The 17,470-nt window shown below is 47.7% G+C and overlaps 1 protein-coding gene across 7 annotated transcripts in view; it reads right to left on the bottom strand.

Annotated features, from left to right (window-relative positions):
- Nucleotides 1-16,753, bottom strand: part of SOCS6 (suppressor of cytokine signaling 6) — a 39,712-nt gene extending 22,959 nt beyond the window's left edge. The window contains exons 1-6 of one of the 7 annotated variants that reach the window (XR_006209719.1): nucleotides 16,665-16,753; nucleotides 11,199-11,373; nucleotides 7,669-7,788; nucleotides 7,188-7,479; nucleotides 6,645-6,710; nucleotides 5,938-6,089 (exon numbers count right to left, since the gene is read on the bottom strand). The gene's annotated coding sequence lies outside the window, so the exon portion shown is untranslated. Of the gene's footprint in view, nucleotides 1-5,937; nucleotides 6,090-6,644; nucleotides 6,711-7,187; nucleotides 7,789-11,198; nucleotides 11,374-12,688; nucleotides 13,056-16,664 lie in introns of those variants that run through there. The other 6 variants (XR_006209720.1, XR_006209717.1, XR_006209718.1 and 3 more) reach the window with 6 other exon arrangements.
- Nucleotides 16,754-17,470: the final 717 nt, after the last annotated feature.

Raw genomic sequence — 17,470 nt, 5'->3', positions numbered from 1 at the left:
TTCTGTAACTCAGACTGTGCTCTTAGAAATCAGTACAAGAAAGGCACATTATCCTGTAAGCAAATGGGCATAATATACAAAAGAACAGTTCACAAAAAAAGAGTAACAGAAGTAAGAATGGCAAGAAAACGAGATATGAAGAGGGAGGGGAGAGGGAGGGGGAAGAGGGGGAGGGAGAGGGAAAGAAAACAAATTCAAGTGACCCATCACCATCCTAGAGGAGCCTCCATTCATTCCTAACAAAGAAATTAAAGAAATCTGGGGTCCTGGGAACTATTCCGTATCTTGATTGCCATGGTTACATAACTGAATACACTTGTTAAAACTCCACAGACTTTAACTGTACGTATATTCAATCTCAACTTTAAAAATCCACTGAAAGATGGGCACCTGCGTGGCTCAGTCACTTAAGCATTTAATTCTTGATTTCAGCTCTGGTCATGATCTCACGGTTCGTGGGATCAAGCCCTGCATTGGGGTCTGCACTAACAGTGTGGAGCCTGCTTGGTATTCTCTCTTTCCCTCTCTCTCTGCCCCTTAACCACTCATGCTCTCTCTCTCAAAAGTAAGTAAATAAACATTTTTCTTTTAAAGCCACTGAAAAGGAAATTTAAAAAAAACGAGGTAATATATTTTACCGCTGAGTCTGAAAAAAGGTACATCAGTAACAATGTTGGCAAGGGTATGAAAAACTGAGCACTTACTTATTGTTGAAGTTTAAACTGGCACAATTTGTGGAGAATTATTTGAAAATGTTTATCAAATTTTAAATTCACATATGCTTTAACCAAGTAATTACGTGACTAGGAATTTGCGTTTTCAATATATACTCATGCCAAAACAAGGACATATGGAAACTGATGTTCCCTACAGCATTAAATCTTTTCAAAAGCTAGCATTACTTGATCATGTACCCAGTACTGGTAAGTACAGACCACATATTGGCCTGATACATGCCAGGCTTTGGTTTAAGCCTTCAGAATATAGTGCATCCCATTTAACCCTTCTAACCCTGTAATCCCAGTCCCGCGCAGGAAGCAGTGTCACAGAGTGGAAAGCACTCCTGTGGAACCTGAACGCGCGACTCACATACTTCCTGGCTCCACCGTTTAACAGTGTGTGATCTTAGAAATAACAGTGTCTTCCACTCAAGTTGGATGCTGTGAGGTTTAAATGTGTCCTTACAACACCACTTGGCACATATCAGGCCACACAGGTGTCTGCAGCTAAGAGTAGTAGTAAAAACAATAATAAACCCACTCTATGGATGGGGAAGCTGAGGCAAAGATTAAGGGACATGCCTAAGATCACAGAACGGATTCTACAGAATGAGCCCATTTAATCACTATGCAGACATTTACGGAATAATTTATTTTGGCAAAAATGCGGAGTTAGTTGGCCTAGAGATCAGGTAACAAGAATAATATACATCGAAAATCAGTGGACTGGTTTAGTAAGTGATAACCCAGCAGTACGATGGAGTATTATGCAGATAAACAAAGCGGCCCAAGATACACGGCTGGTGGAGGGCAAGCTGCAAAGTGAAACGCCAACGTGCACGGTCCCGGTGTGCACGTGTTTATATGCCTACGTACACGGAGTGAATCTCTCAAAGAACATCCACATATCGATGATTACACCTCCAGTGACCAGGGACAGGGTCAGGAAGGCCAAGAGAGCGCCGTTTTCTACCCAGGTATCCTCCGCTTTCAAACTGTGCCTTAGGCCATGCTGCTTTCACAAAAAGACCTACATCAGTACCTGCTTTTGCTGACTGGAAGAAACCCAGAGAGGGTTTCTGCTTTTGCGGAAAAGGCGAAAAGCAAAACTAGCATTCGGTGTGTGTTCTGCAGCGGGCCGGTACAGAGGCGGTAGGAGCGGAGCCACCCAGCTCCTTCCCCGGGAACCCCGGGAACCCCGGGAAACACACTCACCATCTCAGCATCCAGCTGCCAGAGCTGTGAACTGTGCGAGCACGTGTGCTTTATCTCGATTAATTTTGTGCATCTGTTTGCAAGATGTGTTCTAAGGTATCGGAGAAGTAAAAGGTTATTTTTGGGGTCTGGAAATGCTCAAAACATTTTCCATATAAATTAATGATACCTGCTTCTTCAGTTTGCACCATTTTGGCTTTCAAAAGGTTTCGTAGGAATGCTCTGCTTTCAGACAGTAGGGGAATCCTGCATTAGATCTTTCTGTACCCAGTAAGCGCATTTCACTTTCCTACAAAACCACCACCACCATGCTGCACACTGAGAAAACAGGCCTGGGGGCTCCTGGGGGGGCTCGGCTGAGTGTCCGACTCTTGATTTTGGCTCAGGTTATGATCCCAGGATTGTGGGATCCGGCCCCACGTTGGGCTCATGCTCAGCATGGAACATGCTTAAGATGTTCTCTCTCTCTCCCTCTCTGTCTTTTCCCCCCCCTGCCCTTCTCCATTTGCTTGCTCTAAAAAAAAAAAAAAAAAAAAAAAAAAATTGGGGGCACCTGGGTGGCTAAGTCAGTTAAGTAGCCAGCTCTTGATTTTAGCTCAGGTCATGGTATCACAGTTCATGGGTTCAAGCCCCACATGGGGCTCTGCGCTGAGTGTGCAGCCTGCTGACAATTCTCTCCCTTTCTCTCTTAAAAGATTTAAATTAACAGACAATAGTCTGTCTAGGGAAAAGAATATGTACTTGTGTGTTTCAGTAACCTCTTAGCAAGAAAAGCAGGGCTCTGATGCCCTCAGGGTCAAAGGTCTCACAGTTTTCCTCATCCATCTTTCCCTAAATCTTCCCAAACCGTTCTCCATTCTCCCTAGCTGCTAATCTCAAGATGCAAATTCCTCCCCTTCATGCCCTGTGTCATTCCGTGTACCTCACTCTCACATTTCAGTCTTTTTGCTTCCCTATTCACCACGGGACCCTTCCAGTGGCTCTGCTCCCTACAGATACCAGGAACGGATACCTCATCCAGCCCCAATCCCCGACACCTGACAACCATGCCCCCCTGGGGTTCGCCCCATACAGCAAGTGCTGCTCAGATTCTCATCGTTCACGAGGATTTCTCTAAGTTTCCTTAACTTACGCCCATCTCTGTGCCTCCCTCTTCTGCCTCATTGATCACTCCAGGTGACATCCTTGTCTTGACACTGATAGAACACGGCACCTGCTTGAAAAGTCTAAGGAGATTAGCCTCCAGCCCTAGTAAAAACACGGGGATGACAGATGAAGTCCTTCCCCTCCAGGACCCTTGGATTCTAGTCCAGAAGGTAAGCAAACAGACATCTGCAGAAGACTGAGGGAAGCGCTGCGGAGGAAGTTATGTCCATCCGCGTCCAGAGGACACCCGGGAAGGAGAGGAGCCGGTCCTGCCACCACTCTCAGCACCTCTGCTCCCAAAGGACTTCCATTAGCAATACCAGCACATCCGCCGCCCATACGGAGGTGACTTTGTCCTTAAAGATGCACGTTAGTCTTCGTGAATCCTCACAAGAGCTCTATCTGCAAGGTACTATCTTCATGTCCATTTTATAGAAGGGCAAGCCAACCCTTAGGAAGTTTAACAATTTGCCCAAAGTCACAGGGAAGGGGCCAAGTAACAGACAAGCGCTGACACGGGGTGCATCATCTAGAAACATCCACCTTTTCTGACCGTATTAGCATAACACCAGGGACGGGTGCCTAGCGACACACAGCACGGATCGCAGGGCCACACTGTCTGAGTTCAAATCACAGCCAGCGTTTCCTAATGACCGGGACATCGGCGCTTCAGTTTCCTCATCTGGAAACGGGAGTCAAGCAAGTATTCTCTCGGCATGACAGAACGAGAAGGCTGATAAATCCTCTCTCCATCACGCTGGTCGAACAGCGTGCAACCGAGAAACCTACTTCAAGAAAACTACTCAACTTCAGGACTTCGTGCAAATTATAAACTTTTACGCTCCAAAACACATCAAGAGAGAGCAAGTCACAGACCAGGAAAACATATTTGTGTATCACATATCTGATAAAGCACATGCACCCAGATAAAGAACTCTTTAACTGAATAAGACAACCGATGCTTTAAATGGACGGAAGAGGGGCACCTGGGTGGCTCAGTCAGTTAAGCGTCTGACTTTGGCTCACGTCATGATCTCATGCTCTCAGGTCTGTGAGTTTGGGCCCCAACAGCTCAGAGCCTAGAGCCTGCTTCGGATTCCGTGTCTCCCTCTCTCTGTCCCTCCTCCACTTGTGCTGTCACTCTCCATCTCTCAAAAATGAATAAACCTTAAAAAAAAAAAATTTTAAATGAACAGAAGACAGGATCAGATCAAAGACGTACAAATGGCTAATAAGCACATGAAGAGGTGCTTAATGTTACTGGTCATTAAGAAAACGTAAATTAAAGCCACAGTGATACCACACACATTGTAAGCAAATATGTAGAGAAACTGGAACCACGCTGGTGGGAATACAAAACGGTGTGACGTTCAAACATTTTTCTGTTTTCTTTATTGTGAGGAAAATGATTAAACGAGGCATTAAATACACAGAACGAAAAGATTTAAGACACAGCAGGTACATTTCAGACACCTAGAAATCAGTCCGCATCAGTTCGTATGACCCGTCTACCTTCTTTTTCCTACAGCTGTACAGTAACTTGTATCTTGACTTTCTTCTTTTTGTGGCACCATGAGGAAGTTCCTCATTTTACTTCAGTTGCCTGGGTCTGGCTTCTTTCATCATGCGCCCCTTTTGTTGTCTTAAGAAATCCTTCCAGTACTGAAATCATACACTCTTTCTGTATTTCTTATAAAAGTACTGAAGTTTTGCTTTTCACGTGTACATCCTTGATTAATCTAGTATTGATTTATAGAAAGGATTAATTTGCGTTTTTCCACACGGACAACCAACTGGCTCAACATGTGCACAAAAAAATACTGACCCTGATAAGAATCAACGAAATGCAAATTAAAATAGTAATGACCTTTCACAACTCATATCAGCAAATGTTTTTCTAAATGATGATATTTATCACTTGAAAATGTCTTAATATAGTTGTAAAAAAAAAAAACTTGGTTTATGCAACTCTTAAAAATATTTATCTTCTTTGCGGGTGCCTGGGTGGCTCAGTCAGTTAAGTGTCCGACTCTTGATTTTGGCTCAGGTCATGATCTCTCAGTTTCATGAGTTCGAGACCCCACCACTGGGCTCTGTGCTGACAGCGCGGAGCCTGCATGGGACTCTCTCTTCCTCTCTCTCTCTCTCTCTCTCTCTCTCTCTCCCCCTCCCCTGCTCGCTCCCACAGTCTCTCTCTCAGAATAAACTTCAAAAAAAGTATTCATCCTCTTTGACACCATAATGCCGTTTTTATAACTCTTCTAGAAATAACATAAAACCAAAGCATAACAATGTCTCCTGCATTATTATATATGATAAAAAATAAATTTTAAGAATCAGAAACATTCTAATTTCCAACAGTGTGAGAACTGTAAACAAAATTCTAGCACATCTACACAATGGAACTTTAGGGAACCGCTAACATTGAATTTATACAGGGTTATAAATAACATGAGGGAGAAGTTCATATTGTTCATTTGTTAAGTGCAAAAACACAGGAAACAAAATCATATGTACAGTGTGGTCTCGATTATGTAGAAAGAATAGGGGGGAACAGCAGACCAGAAAGAAATAGAGCAGAACAGCCATCTGGAGCACAGAATGCTCTGTAAATACTGTTTTCAATACTTTATTTTCAAAATATTCTATAACGAATATAGAATTTTTAAAAGAATAAGGTCTCGGGGCGCCTGGGTGGCTCAGTCGGTTGGGCGTCCCGACTTCGGCTCAGGTTGTGATCTCGCGGTCCGTGGGTTCGAGCCCCGCATCGGGCTCTGTGCCGACAGCTCGGAGCCTGGAGCCTGGAGCCCGCTTCGGATTCTGTGTCTCCCTCTCTCTGACCCTCCCCTGCTCACACTCTGTCTTTGTCTCTCTCAAAAATAAAAAAAACAACAAAAAAAATTTTTTTAAAGAATAAGGTCTGTGAGTTTGTTCGTTCTTAACTTACTTTTTTAAAGGGTATGGTGAGTAAAATGCAAGGCCTTTTCTTGGCTTTCAGTTTGGCCATGACTGTACAAAAACATAAATCAACAGGTAAGAATATTATATTATTTTTCTTTCATTAGAACCCAGGCAGCCTTCTCTTTCTCCTCACCCCACCGAAAACAAGTTTCTGCCAATCTGACATTTAATTGTGATGAGTGCATACAGGGTCTGGCCTGAAATACTCAATCTAAGCTTTGCAGAGTTAATTAACACAGACTTAGTATAGACTACGAACTCGGAACGAGCAATAAACCCACCAGCGTTTCAATGACCCTCTTGACTCCTTGCTCGGTTTACATTCCCCGCTAAATCACAGTCCCTCGTAGCATATACCCTCAAGTCCCTTCCCCACGCTCACTCTGAAACGCTCGCCTGGCCAGAGGCGGCACTGGCGACATGCAGCTCCGCCCACACCACGCCTGACAGGGAAATGTGGCTGGAGAAACACGAAGCCACTCTGCCGGGCCCCACTGCACAGTCCTGACCGTGAACCTCCCAGGTGGCGCCTTAATGCCGCCTGGAAATCACACCGCATTTCTACTCGGCCCCCCACCAACCAGCCCACATCTTTCCTCACACCTTTAACGCTTACTCCTCCATCTTTAGTCTCGGCCGATGGCCCAGCTTCCTACTTCACTGAGAACACTGAGGACGTGAGGAGAAGATCGGACAGAACCATCCTGTTACTTTACCGACCCACACACCTCTCCAAAGCCCCCCGCCCCATGGACCAGACCTCCCTCATCTCCCAACCATTTCCCCGCTCTACCGGATCGCTCCTAAAACGACATTTCCCATATACCTGTACAAGCACACTTGTCCTGACCCTCCTTTCTCCGCCAGCTGTGGTCCCATCTCTTTAATCCCCTTTGCCACAAAACACCTTGGGAAAACAGGCACACGAGGCCTACTATTCCCTTTCTCCCATCTTCCCTTCTACCCACACCAGAGACCTCTAGCACGCCAGAGCTAGACGTCTAGCTCTGGTCACCGCCACCCATGACGTCCCCACTGCCAAGCCAGTACCCGTCCTCAGTCCCGACCTGAGATGCTCTCATCAGTCCTACTCAGACCGCTGTGCCTCCAATCTCTTCACTCACGCCCCACAGTGACGTCGCTCACCCTCACGCCCGAAACACCACCGCTGTGTCCTCCACTCCCGAATCTGCATCTTTATTCAGCCTGGTTTCGGGCAGCTCCCTCCTCGACACTGCCATTCACTGACTTAGGGATATCCAAGGTAACATGTTCCAAAATACACTCTGGCTCTTTCCGGTCCCAGCCCCAGATCTGCTCTGCTTGCGGCCTTTCCCTCTCTGGTCTGCGGTGACTCCATCCTTCCAACCGCTCAGATGAAAACGTCCACAACCATCCGGGGCTCTCCTCACACACCGCATCCAGGGTCGCGTCTCAGCTACTTTCGAAATGTACGCAGAGTCCGATCACCTGTTACCGCCACACCGCTCCACGCTACTAGTCCGTCTTGTCCACGTTACTTAACTGCCACCCAACTTGTCTCCTGCTTTCTCCTCTGCCCCGACATTCCCTTCCCAACACGGCCCTGGTGCGTGGGGACTTGGCACGAAGGCTGACGGTGCCGCACCTGCGTAATGAAGTCCTGTATCTCTGACCCAGGGGCATCATGTCCTGCGGCAGCACCCATCAAGGCTAACTTGCCGGCTTGAGCACAGGGTGAGATTTCCTACTCGTCAGTTCTTCACGACTACGTGTAAATAAAGATAAATGAAAAGTCGTTACGAGAACTGCTTTGACTTCTTTCAGGGCCTCTAGATCTTACACAATGAGCTTCATTTTAAAAAGTAACACGAATATTTACACGGTTACAAAGGTAAAGAAATTTAAAGGTAACAAAGTTAAGAAAAATGGACTTAAAGTTGCCATATAATTTCAAATTTAGTGAGTTAAGAAGCTCTAGTAAATTTTCAAGTGATAAATAAACTCCCACTTTACAACTATTTATTTTTTAAAGAGAGAGAGAGAGAGCGCACGAGCGAGCGCACAAGTGGGGGAGGGGAAGAGAGAGGAGACACAGAATCCGAAGCAGGCTCCAGGCTCCGAGCGGTGAGCACAGAGCCCGACGCGGACCCCACGAACCGCGAGATCGCGACTTGAGCCAAAGTCGAACCCTTAACCGACTGAGCCACCCGGGCGCCCCAATACACTCCCACTTTATAGGCTATTGACACAAAACTAGAGGGCAGCACTAGAACCAGTCTGCTGTGTGACACTGAGTGAATCTCCTCCCTGAGTCTGTTTTCCCACATGAAATAAAGAGGTTGACCTCTAAAGCACATCCACCCCTAAAAGTACCTGATTCAATGGAAGTAAAAATGTGCAGAGACTTAGAAATTTAACCTGCAGGGAACAAATTTTCCATGAGCATTTCAAAGCATCTTTTTAACTGTGTCAAACATATTTCTATTAAGTTGAATATGAAAATGTTCATAAATTCAATCATTTAAAATGCTAACGAACTGGCTCCTAAGAACTGATTAATGAAGCAAATTCACTCTTCTTTAATTTTGTAATTCAGATTTTACTATTTAAAAATTTTTTAAGTAGCACACTCGGGGTGCCTGGATGGAGCATACAACTCTTCATCTTGGGGTCGGGTCGTGAGTTCGAGCCCCATGTTGGGTTACGGATTACTTAAAAATAAAATCTTTAAAAAAAGTAGCACACCTCTACACCCGTTCATCACTGTCTATAGGTATATACAGATTAAATTTTTAAGGTATACATTTATACATTTAAAGTACACATTAAAAAGTTAAAATCTCTGTCAATTCCCTACAAAATTTCACTGTGTTCACTGCCTATGACAAAGTAAGGCCTCACTGGTTAAAGTATCCAGTAGATTTGACCCTTTGAGAATTTTTTTACAAACTACTAACAATTAAGGAAGGCCCAAAGATCTATGTTTGCTGTTGTCATTTTTATTCTGGCTTAAAAAATTGAGGCAAAAACTAAGAAAATCAATATACCGATCCTGGAAGTCCAACATCTGATGAAGAAGAGCTTCAGTCAAGAGAAGGAAACGAAAGGGAAGAAATCATAAAAGAAATTTAAAAAATTTTCCCATAACCGAACAACACAAGCTTACAGACTGAAAGGATCCATGCGATGCTCTGTACAGCCAAAGAAGAAAAGACAATATAATCAGGCACACCGTAATGAAATTTTAAAATTTAGAAGGAGAGGAGATAATAAGAAGGTGCCAAAAGTTCCCCAAAAAAGAGGAACAAAAACACATACAGACGATTGGGAAACAGCTAGCAACTAACTCCGTAACACTGGAAGCTGGTGGTGCAATGTCTTCAAAATTCCGAGGGAACATTTATTTTCAGCACGGTGCACATTTACAGCCAGTGACTTCCTGCGCACCTCCACACTTCTCAGCACCCTTGCAGGGCCACGTGACTGGTTCTGGTAAATGTGTGAGAAAAGTGACATGTGTCACTTCTGGGCCAAACATTTCAGTGCCAGCATATGACCCATCGGCTCCCCTTTGCACCTGCTGTGGTGCCTCAGAGCCACGGGTGATCAACGGGGAACCGCAGGCGAAAGCAGACTGGGTCCAAAGGAAAACGGCAGAGGAGCCCCAGGCCCAGTGCGGACATGGGGAAAGTAAGAAACAGCCTGTATTTACACACGCGAACCCCAGAGTTCATCTGTCACTGCAGCAGCACCCATTCCGTCCTGACTAAACTCATCACCCGGAACCGTGTATGCAGCCAGACTGGAAGTCAGATTATGTGAAACATACATGGTTTCCCACGAGGTCATTAAAAAAAACACCTCTCCCATCTCCTTTCTCAGGAAGTTATTAGAAGAATAAGCTCCATCAAATCAAGGAAGCAAACTAAGAAACAGAACACAGGTCACCTTGCTTAGGAAAGGGAGAAAAGAATCTCTACGTTGATGTTATAGCTCCTGCCGTTCACCCTGTTTGAGATAACGTCCCCGCCACCCAGGGCTCCTCCCAAACAAAGGTCACCTTCCCAGAGCCAGCTCAACTGTGACATCATCCACAAAGACACAATCCAAACTCCCCACCACCTAAGAGCAAATGAAAACATCCTGCATCAACCACGAGAAGAGTCGCCGACATCAGACTCCATCCTTCCTGAAATCTGCTAGAAATGCGGTCCATGACTTTGAGCAGATGAGTTAACTGCTATTAGTCTCAGTCTCCTCATCATCTGTGTAAAGATGAAGCTGACCAATAATCAGAAGGTTCCTTCTAATTCTAAAATGCAGGGGTGCCTGGGTAGTTCAGTGGGTTAAGCGTCTGACTCTTGATCTCGGCTCAGGGATGATTTCACGATCTGTGAGTTCAAGCCCCGCATCGGGCTCTGCACTGACAATGTGGGGCCTGCTTGGGATCCTCTCTCTCCTTCTCTCTCTGCCTCTTCCCCACTCGTGCACATGTGTGCGCTCTCTCTCAAAATAAACTTAAAAAAAAACAAAACGACAAAATGCAGTAATTCCGCAAATATACAAAACTACTAAAATCCTAATACAATTCCATGTATGTTACACGCTTACGCATTCTGTCACTCTGATATTTGGTAATAATGTTATTCCCTAAGTATATGGTTGTCACTTTCAAAAGCAATGTCAACAGATGAAAACGACTATTGTCACAGAATGAAGATATTTCCTTTAAAACCAAAATTAAGCCTTAATAAGAAACATCTCATTACTATAAACACCAAAACAAAATTCACAAAAGGAAAATCATACAAAGTAACAAGTCTACCAATGAGAATTCACCTTACGCTACAGGCATATCAGCCCTGTTGCTTCAACCATCCCGTGTTATTGGTGTATCCAGAATAACACCAATCACTGAAAAAACCACCAGCAGGAGTGCCAAAGAGCAGGCCACCTAGGGTCCTTGATGAACACACCTTTTCTAAATAGTTCCAAAGAGTAACATTCAACTCTTAAAATTGTTTTTGATGGAAATCTCTTCTAATAGGAACCATATATTCTTTTCGTTCTCTTAAAAGGGAAACCCTAAGCACAAGTGTGTGTATTAAATACGATCTCATGCTGTCACTCAAGTGCTCTATGTAGACTGATGCCCCTTAAGATGACCAAATTTACCTGCGGGAAAATTTCAGGATGGCATAGTGACGTCTTCAGGATAACGGTTTGTCTCCCAGGCCTTCAGAGATATTCCGTCTTTTCTTCCTTCTTTCTTCTCTATTACTCAACAGTCTGCTCCCAAGGACAATGGCACAGCCACCGCTCCCCAAACATAGTCTCCAAGTGTGATGCCCTTTTAATAATTTGAAGAAAACATTTCAGTGTGATGGTTGTTAACAGTGATTTTAAAAAGATTAAAACAGCAGAAACACAAGAGCCTGGGGCTTTGCCAGCGCACGGAACCTCTGCGTTCTCCGGCTCCCTCGGACTGACTGCGCTGACCCAGTGCCAGGCAGCTCAATGGCTGCTCACGTTTGTAACCCTTACAATTCTGCAGCTGGCACCATTTAAACTTCTGTGGGCTTGTCTCGTCTTTCCTCTTTTATTTTCATTTCTCTTGTCCCTTTGGTCTTACGCCCTTTCCCCACACAGGGCTTCCTTAACAAGAAAAATCAAGTCTTCCATAAAGGTTACTGATTACCCAGAATACTCCTTTTAACTAATCACAGTATATTTTAAACTAATTATTACTATTAGCACTCATTATATTCAAGGCACTGAACCCATTCATTTACACGCATTTCTCATTTAATTTTCACACCAATGCTGAGAAAGGCACTATTACAATTTTACAGATAAGGCAAATAAGACAGATTTATTTTAAAAACCTCCCCTATAGGGGCACCTGGGTGACTCAGCGGGTTGAGCTTCTGACTCTTGATCTCAGCTCAGGTCATAATCTCAAGGTTTGTGAGTTCAAGGCCTGCATCGGGCTCTGTGCTGACAGTGCAGAACCTGCTTAGGATTCTCTCTCTTCCTCTCTCTGCCCTTCCTTCTCTCTCTCTCAAAATAAATAAACTTTAGAAAAGGGGAGTGGGGCACTGGGTGCCTCAGTCGGTTAAGTGTCTGACTGGATTTGAGCTCAGGTCCTGATCTCGTGGTTCGTGGGACTGGGCCCTGCATCAGCACGGAGTCTGCTTGGGATTCCCTCCCTCCCTCTCTGCCCCTCCCCCACTCATTCTCTCCCTCTCTCTCTCAAACTAAGTAAATAAACTTTAAATAAAAGTTTAAAACTAAAATAAAAACCTCCCCTATAAATTCAGAGCTGAAATTCAAGGCTAGATGCCCAGTCTTTGTGATCAGCCAGTTGGACACATGAGTGAATGTTGTTGTTATTGGGATGCCTGCTCTACAGGTAAAGAAGGTTCTTGGGGGCACCTGGGTGGCTCAGTCGGCTAAGCGTCCGACTTCAGCTCAGGTCATGATCTCACAGTCCGTGAGATTGAGCCCTGTGTCGGGCTCTGTGCTGACAGCTCAGAGCCTGGAGCCTGCTTTGGATTTTGTGTCTCCCTCTCTCTCTGCTCCTCCCCCACTCACGCACTCTCTCTCTCTCTCTCAGAATAAACATTAAAAAAAAAAAAAAAAAAAAAAGACAGTTCTTGGAGTACCTGGCAGGCTCAGTCGGTAGAGCATGCAACTCTTGATCTTGGGGTTGGTGAGTCTTAGGAGCAGCCACTGAGCTGCTTGCCACGTTGGGCATAGAGCTTACTTTAAAAAAAAAAAAAGCAGTTCTCATGGTGTGAGGCTACTTGGGCCACGTAGCTATAAAAACTTTGGCATTATTAGTGCTGTGATTCATTTAGCTAAGATCAGCTCAGATGGGGATAAATAAGCAACACAAAAAAAACACCAGATTTCTATGATCTACAGCACATCCTTGCCTTTGATGTGTAGATACCAACGTAAAAACTATAATCACTTTTTGTCCATGTCCCCACGGGTTGTGTTAGGGAGAGACAGAAGAACCACAGGCCACGGCTGGCCCATGTGGGACTTACATGTGGAGAAAGACCAAAACAAATAAACAAAATAGTTACAGACTGAAATAAACGTTATGAGAAAACATACAAACTGATAAGACCTGATTAGACAGGACTACTGAAGGAGCTGTTAGGAACAGTAAAGACTTCCCTGATGCGGTGAACCTGGCGTTAAGGTCTGAGAATGAACCAACCACAGGAAGAACATGCTAGGCAAACAGAACTACCATGTAAGATGAGGAAGCCAAAAGCAGCCTGCAACGTTAGGGAATAGAAAGGACAGAGTATAACTATTTGGTCAGACACAGAAGGGGATTCAAGATGAGCTGAAGAACTAGGCGGAAATCTTGTAGCCCAAGACGGAGTTAAACGAAATATATATTCACAACAACTGTCAGGTGGATTTATTATCCTCACATCAGACCCACAGAAGGAATAAGACTCAGAGGAGACATAAAATGTATTCAAGGTCACAAGGCTAGTAATGCATACTAAAGAGCAAACACCTCCAAAAGGTCCTCGGTTGCAACATGAAGATTGAAATCTTAAATGACTTTATCTGAGTACGTCTGTTCTTGAAACATCAACAAGACCAACAGCCACCTAATATGATTGTTCCAACTAAGTAAAACTTAAGGTTTGTTATGGATCATCAAAGACCCAAGCCAAATGTGCCCTTAGTCCTAAAGCCTTCACTGTTCATTAGTGAAACACACCGTACAGAGTAACAAACCACAAAAACATTAATGACAGTTTCACTGTCAATACAATTTAAAACATGTCCCCACTGCTCTTTCGCCTTTACTGCCCGAACTACTCTTTCGATCAATCTAGTCACACAAGAAAGTTCCCCCTTTTTATGCCATACTCTAGTACTATAAATTTCTCCCTTGTAAAAGGAGTAATTTCACAAAAGTACTCAGGCACCACAGATGTGCCATTTCCAAAACTGGAAAAAGATTAGGGATGAGGACCAAGAACTGAAATAGATAATCTTCGCTTCCCATAAAAGATGCGACAAACAGGGGCACCTGGGTGGCTCAGTCGGTCGGTCATGGCCGGACTCTTGGTGTCAGCTCTGGTCATGACCTCACAGTCCATGAGATCGAGCCCTCCATTGGGCTCTGTGCTGACAAGAAGAAGGAGCCTGACTGGGATTCTCTCTCTCTGCCCCTCCCTCGCGTATGCTCTCTCCCCCTCAAAATAAATGAACTTAAAAAAAAAAAAAAAAAAAGATACAACAAACAAAACAGCAAAAGGTGACCATAGCTTAGGTTGTTACTTACCTACCTAACTTTATCACGTATTAAAAGAGATGCACACACATCCATTAGTTGTACTATATTATAAACAATATGGGGTATCTGACCTCATACTCAACATATTCGTGTATCAACCCATTTCACATGACTGCGTATTTCTGAGACAACAGTAATTGCCACTAATTCAGAAGTGGACATAACATTTCCTATTTTCAGACTATACCGTGACTTTTTAAGATCACACAATTACTCCTATGAGCAAAATCAAAGATACCCACCGTTAGTAACATAAAAGTTTCCTGAAAACTCACCACAATGGAGAAAACTACCGGTTTTCTCTGAGGAATGACGTTACATAACAAGACAGTCTTAAGCAGACTCTTGCTTCTGTTCCCCAAAAAGGCGGCTGTTAAAAGGGACACTCAGGATGGCAAGATGAGTAGGAATCCAGTGAGTGCTGCAGAGCTTCTCCTCTGAGGTCATGGCCCAGCCCAAGTCGGCTACAGCCCAGGTCAAGGGCACCCAAACCCTTTCTCTGCCACTCCCTGCAAGGTGCTGCCTTGGGAGGGTGCCACGTGACATCCCAGGGTGTGCCCCTGGTTCCCTCGGAGGCCATGTTAAGGCCTGCCCTATCTTCCCACCAAAAGAAGAGGAAAGGGGCAGTGCGAGGTACCCCCACCGATTTAGAAGGCACTTAAAGATGATAATAAAAGGAGAAAGTATTTCAAAAGAGATGCCAAATGGAGACCTAAAAAGGGTTAAGGGCTCATCCTTAACCAGATCAAACCGTGGACAGCACTTGCCAAACCCCAAGTTCTTCTGAGAAAGGTGAGCCAGCTTCCCCAAAGGCAGAAAACATGGAGGATGGTATCAGGGGTTGGGGCCACGTACTGTGTTTAGAACAGCGACAGATCCTGAAAGTCACAGCATTCACACTCGGTGATGCAGCATGAGAAAATTAGAGAGCACACAGGAAAAGAGGCGTCTCACAGGCTACCTTTTCGTGGTTTTTTTCTGTGAAACTTGGTGAACAACATCACTGATGTTTTTAAACAGCGCCGACTCTCCATAGCACTAACTACTCCATTTAAAATTCATTCATTCGAATCAGCTAAGTGGATTCCACGTCGTTCTTTGTCGGTTGTTTTTTTTTTTTTTTTTTTTTTTTTAAGTCAAGATATATTTATGCTTACTACGGTTGAGAACACCTCGGATATTTCATCTCGGAGTAGACGGCAGTTTACTTTTGTTTGATTACAAAACAGAGCTGTATTCCAAGAAACACAGGCAATTAAAAACGGATTTGGTGTCTCATTCACAATTTTATTGGGATTACTACGTCCTGCGTCCTCACACAAAGTAGCACGTTGCCCTCCCCAGGGTGGACGCTCAAGAAACACCCGCTGAACCCAATTCAAACGTTCTCGGTCTCATTACCGGAAGCCTGGGTTTTACCGCATATTCCCACCTGGCCCCTAATCCCACAAGGTGGGGGCGGGAGCCCCGCGTTTCCCATTCCGACTGAACGCGAAGTTGGCATCCGGCCTGCTGCACACATTCCAAGTTCTGTGCCAGGACCTGCCACCGAGAGATGTCAATAGTCGTGCTACCTAACGAGCCACAATGGTGTCCCTGAAGTTGCCAAGTCCTGAAGCAAATTGAGAATTAAGGCCTGTGTCGGCCCCAGGGGCAGTTTCAAATTCCACAGCCCCCACATCCGCGTAAGTAAATCCTATCCGGCGGCCCCGTCACGCGCTGCACACACGGGGGGCCCCCCGCGCGACCTCCGGGCGGGCGGGGGCGGCGGCGGCGGCGACGCGGCCTGGGCCCTCCCGAGCCCGCCCTGCGGCCCCTGGACCGCGGCCGGGGGCCGGGCCGCGCGGGGCCGAGCGGCGGGGTGCGAGCCGCGCAGGCCCCGCGCCGCCGCCCCAGGCCTCGCCGAGCCCCGGCCTCTCCCCGGCGGGGCTGCGGGCAACAAAGGCGGAGGCCCGGCCCGGCGCGCCGCGGACAGGGGAGGCAGAGGGGTCGGGCCGGCGCCCGGCGGAAGCAGGCCTCGGCCCTCCCCGGCCCGGCCTCCCCGCCGCCCGGCCCGGCTTCCCGGACGCCGCTCCCCGCCGGCCCCCCGCCCGCGGACCCGCCGCGGCGGCCGGGGCCTCGCGCCGGCCGGGACCCCGGGCTGCAGGCGCGCCGGACGGCCTCCCCATTCCGGCGAGCGCCGGATCCGCCCCCGCCGCCCCGAGGGGAGCAGCAGCCCCCCGCGGCCAGTTTCCCGGGTTACGGAGAAGAGGGAGCAGAAAGCAAAGCCCAGACCCAGCCTCCGACTCGGCTCCGCAGACGCTCACCCGGCGGCGGCCCGCTCCGCTTCCTCGCCCAGCGCCGGCGCGACTGCCGCGCTCGTCCCTCCTCTCCCGCAACTCCTCCTCCCGCCTCCTTCCTCCTCCTCCTCCTCCTCCAGGAGGGGCGCGCGGCGGCGCCTGGGCCCGTGCGCGGAGCGGCAGCGGAGGAGCCGAGCGGAGGCCGCCCCGCGCCCTCCACTCGGCCCGCGGCGCAGGCGGGCTTCCCGACGCTGGGGGCGGGCCGGGCGGGGGGCGTCCGGGCGCCGGGGGCGGGGGCGCGCGGGGGGCGGGGACGCGCGGGGGCGCGGGCGTCGGGGAAGGGGGGAGCGGGGGCGCGCGGGCGCCTGGGTGACGGGGAGGTCGGGGGCCGCTCCGGGCCGAAGGGCGTGTGCGGGGCGTCTGAGGGCCGGGGGCGCGCCGGGTCTGGGAGCGTGCGGGGGGCGTGGGGGCGGGGGTGCCGTGGGTCAAAGAGGGGTGTTCGGCGGCTGGACTCGGGGGTCCGAGCTGGGTCCAGCCCGGAGCCCCGCTGCCCGTGCGGGCTGGTCCAGCCGCCCCTTCCGTGCTCGTTCTTCCTCGCCGCCTCCCCTCCTCGGGTGGCCCTGGCTCGCGCGGAGGAGAAAAATCTTCTGGGCCCTCGGGCGCCGGTCCTCCCCTCGCCCCTGCGGCGGGGCGGCGGCCTCCGCGCGGCCAGGGTGCGCCCACCTGGCGCGGCGACCCCGGCCTGGAGGTCTCCGCGGGCAGGGAGGGACCGAGGACAGCCGGAGCAGGGCCACTGTGGGGAAGCCCTTCCCCACGCCTTCTCTAGCTTAATC

This window comes from Panthera tigris, chromosome D3 (assembly GCF_018350195.1).
Source record: "Panthera tigris isolate Pti1 chromosome D3, P.tigris_Pti1_mat1.1, whole genome shotgun sequence".
Taxonomy (NCBI): Eukaryota; Metazoa; Chordata; class Mammalia; order Carnivora; family Felidae; genus Panthera; species Panthera tigris.
The sequence above is the reverse complement of the archived record's forward strand: the minus strand, read 5'-3'. Positions and strand labels throughout refer to the sequence as shown.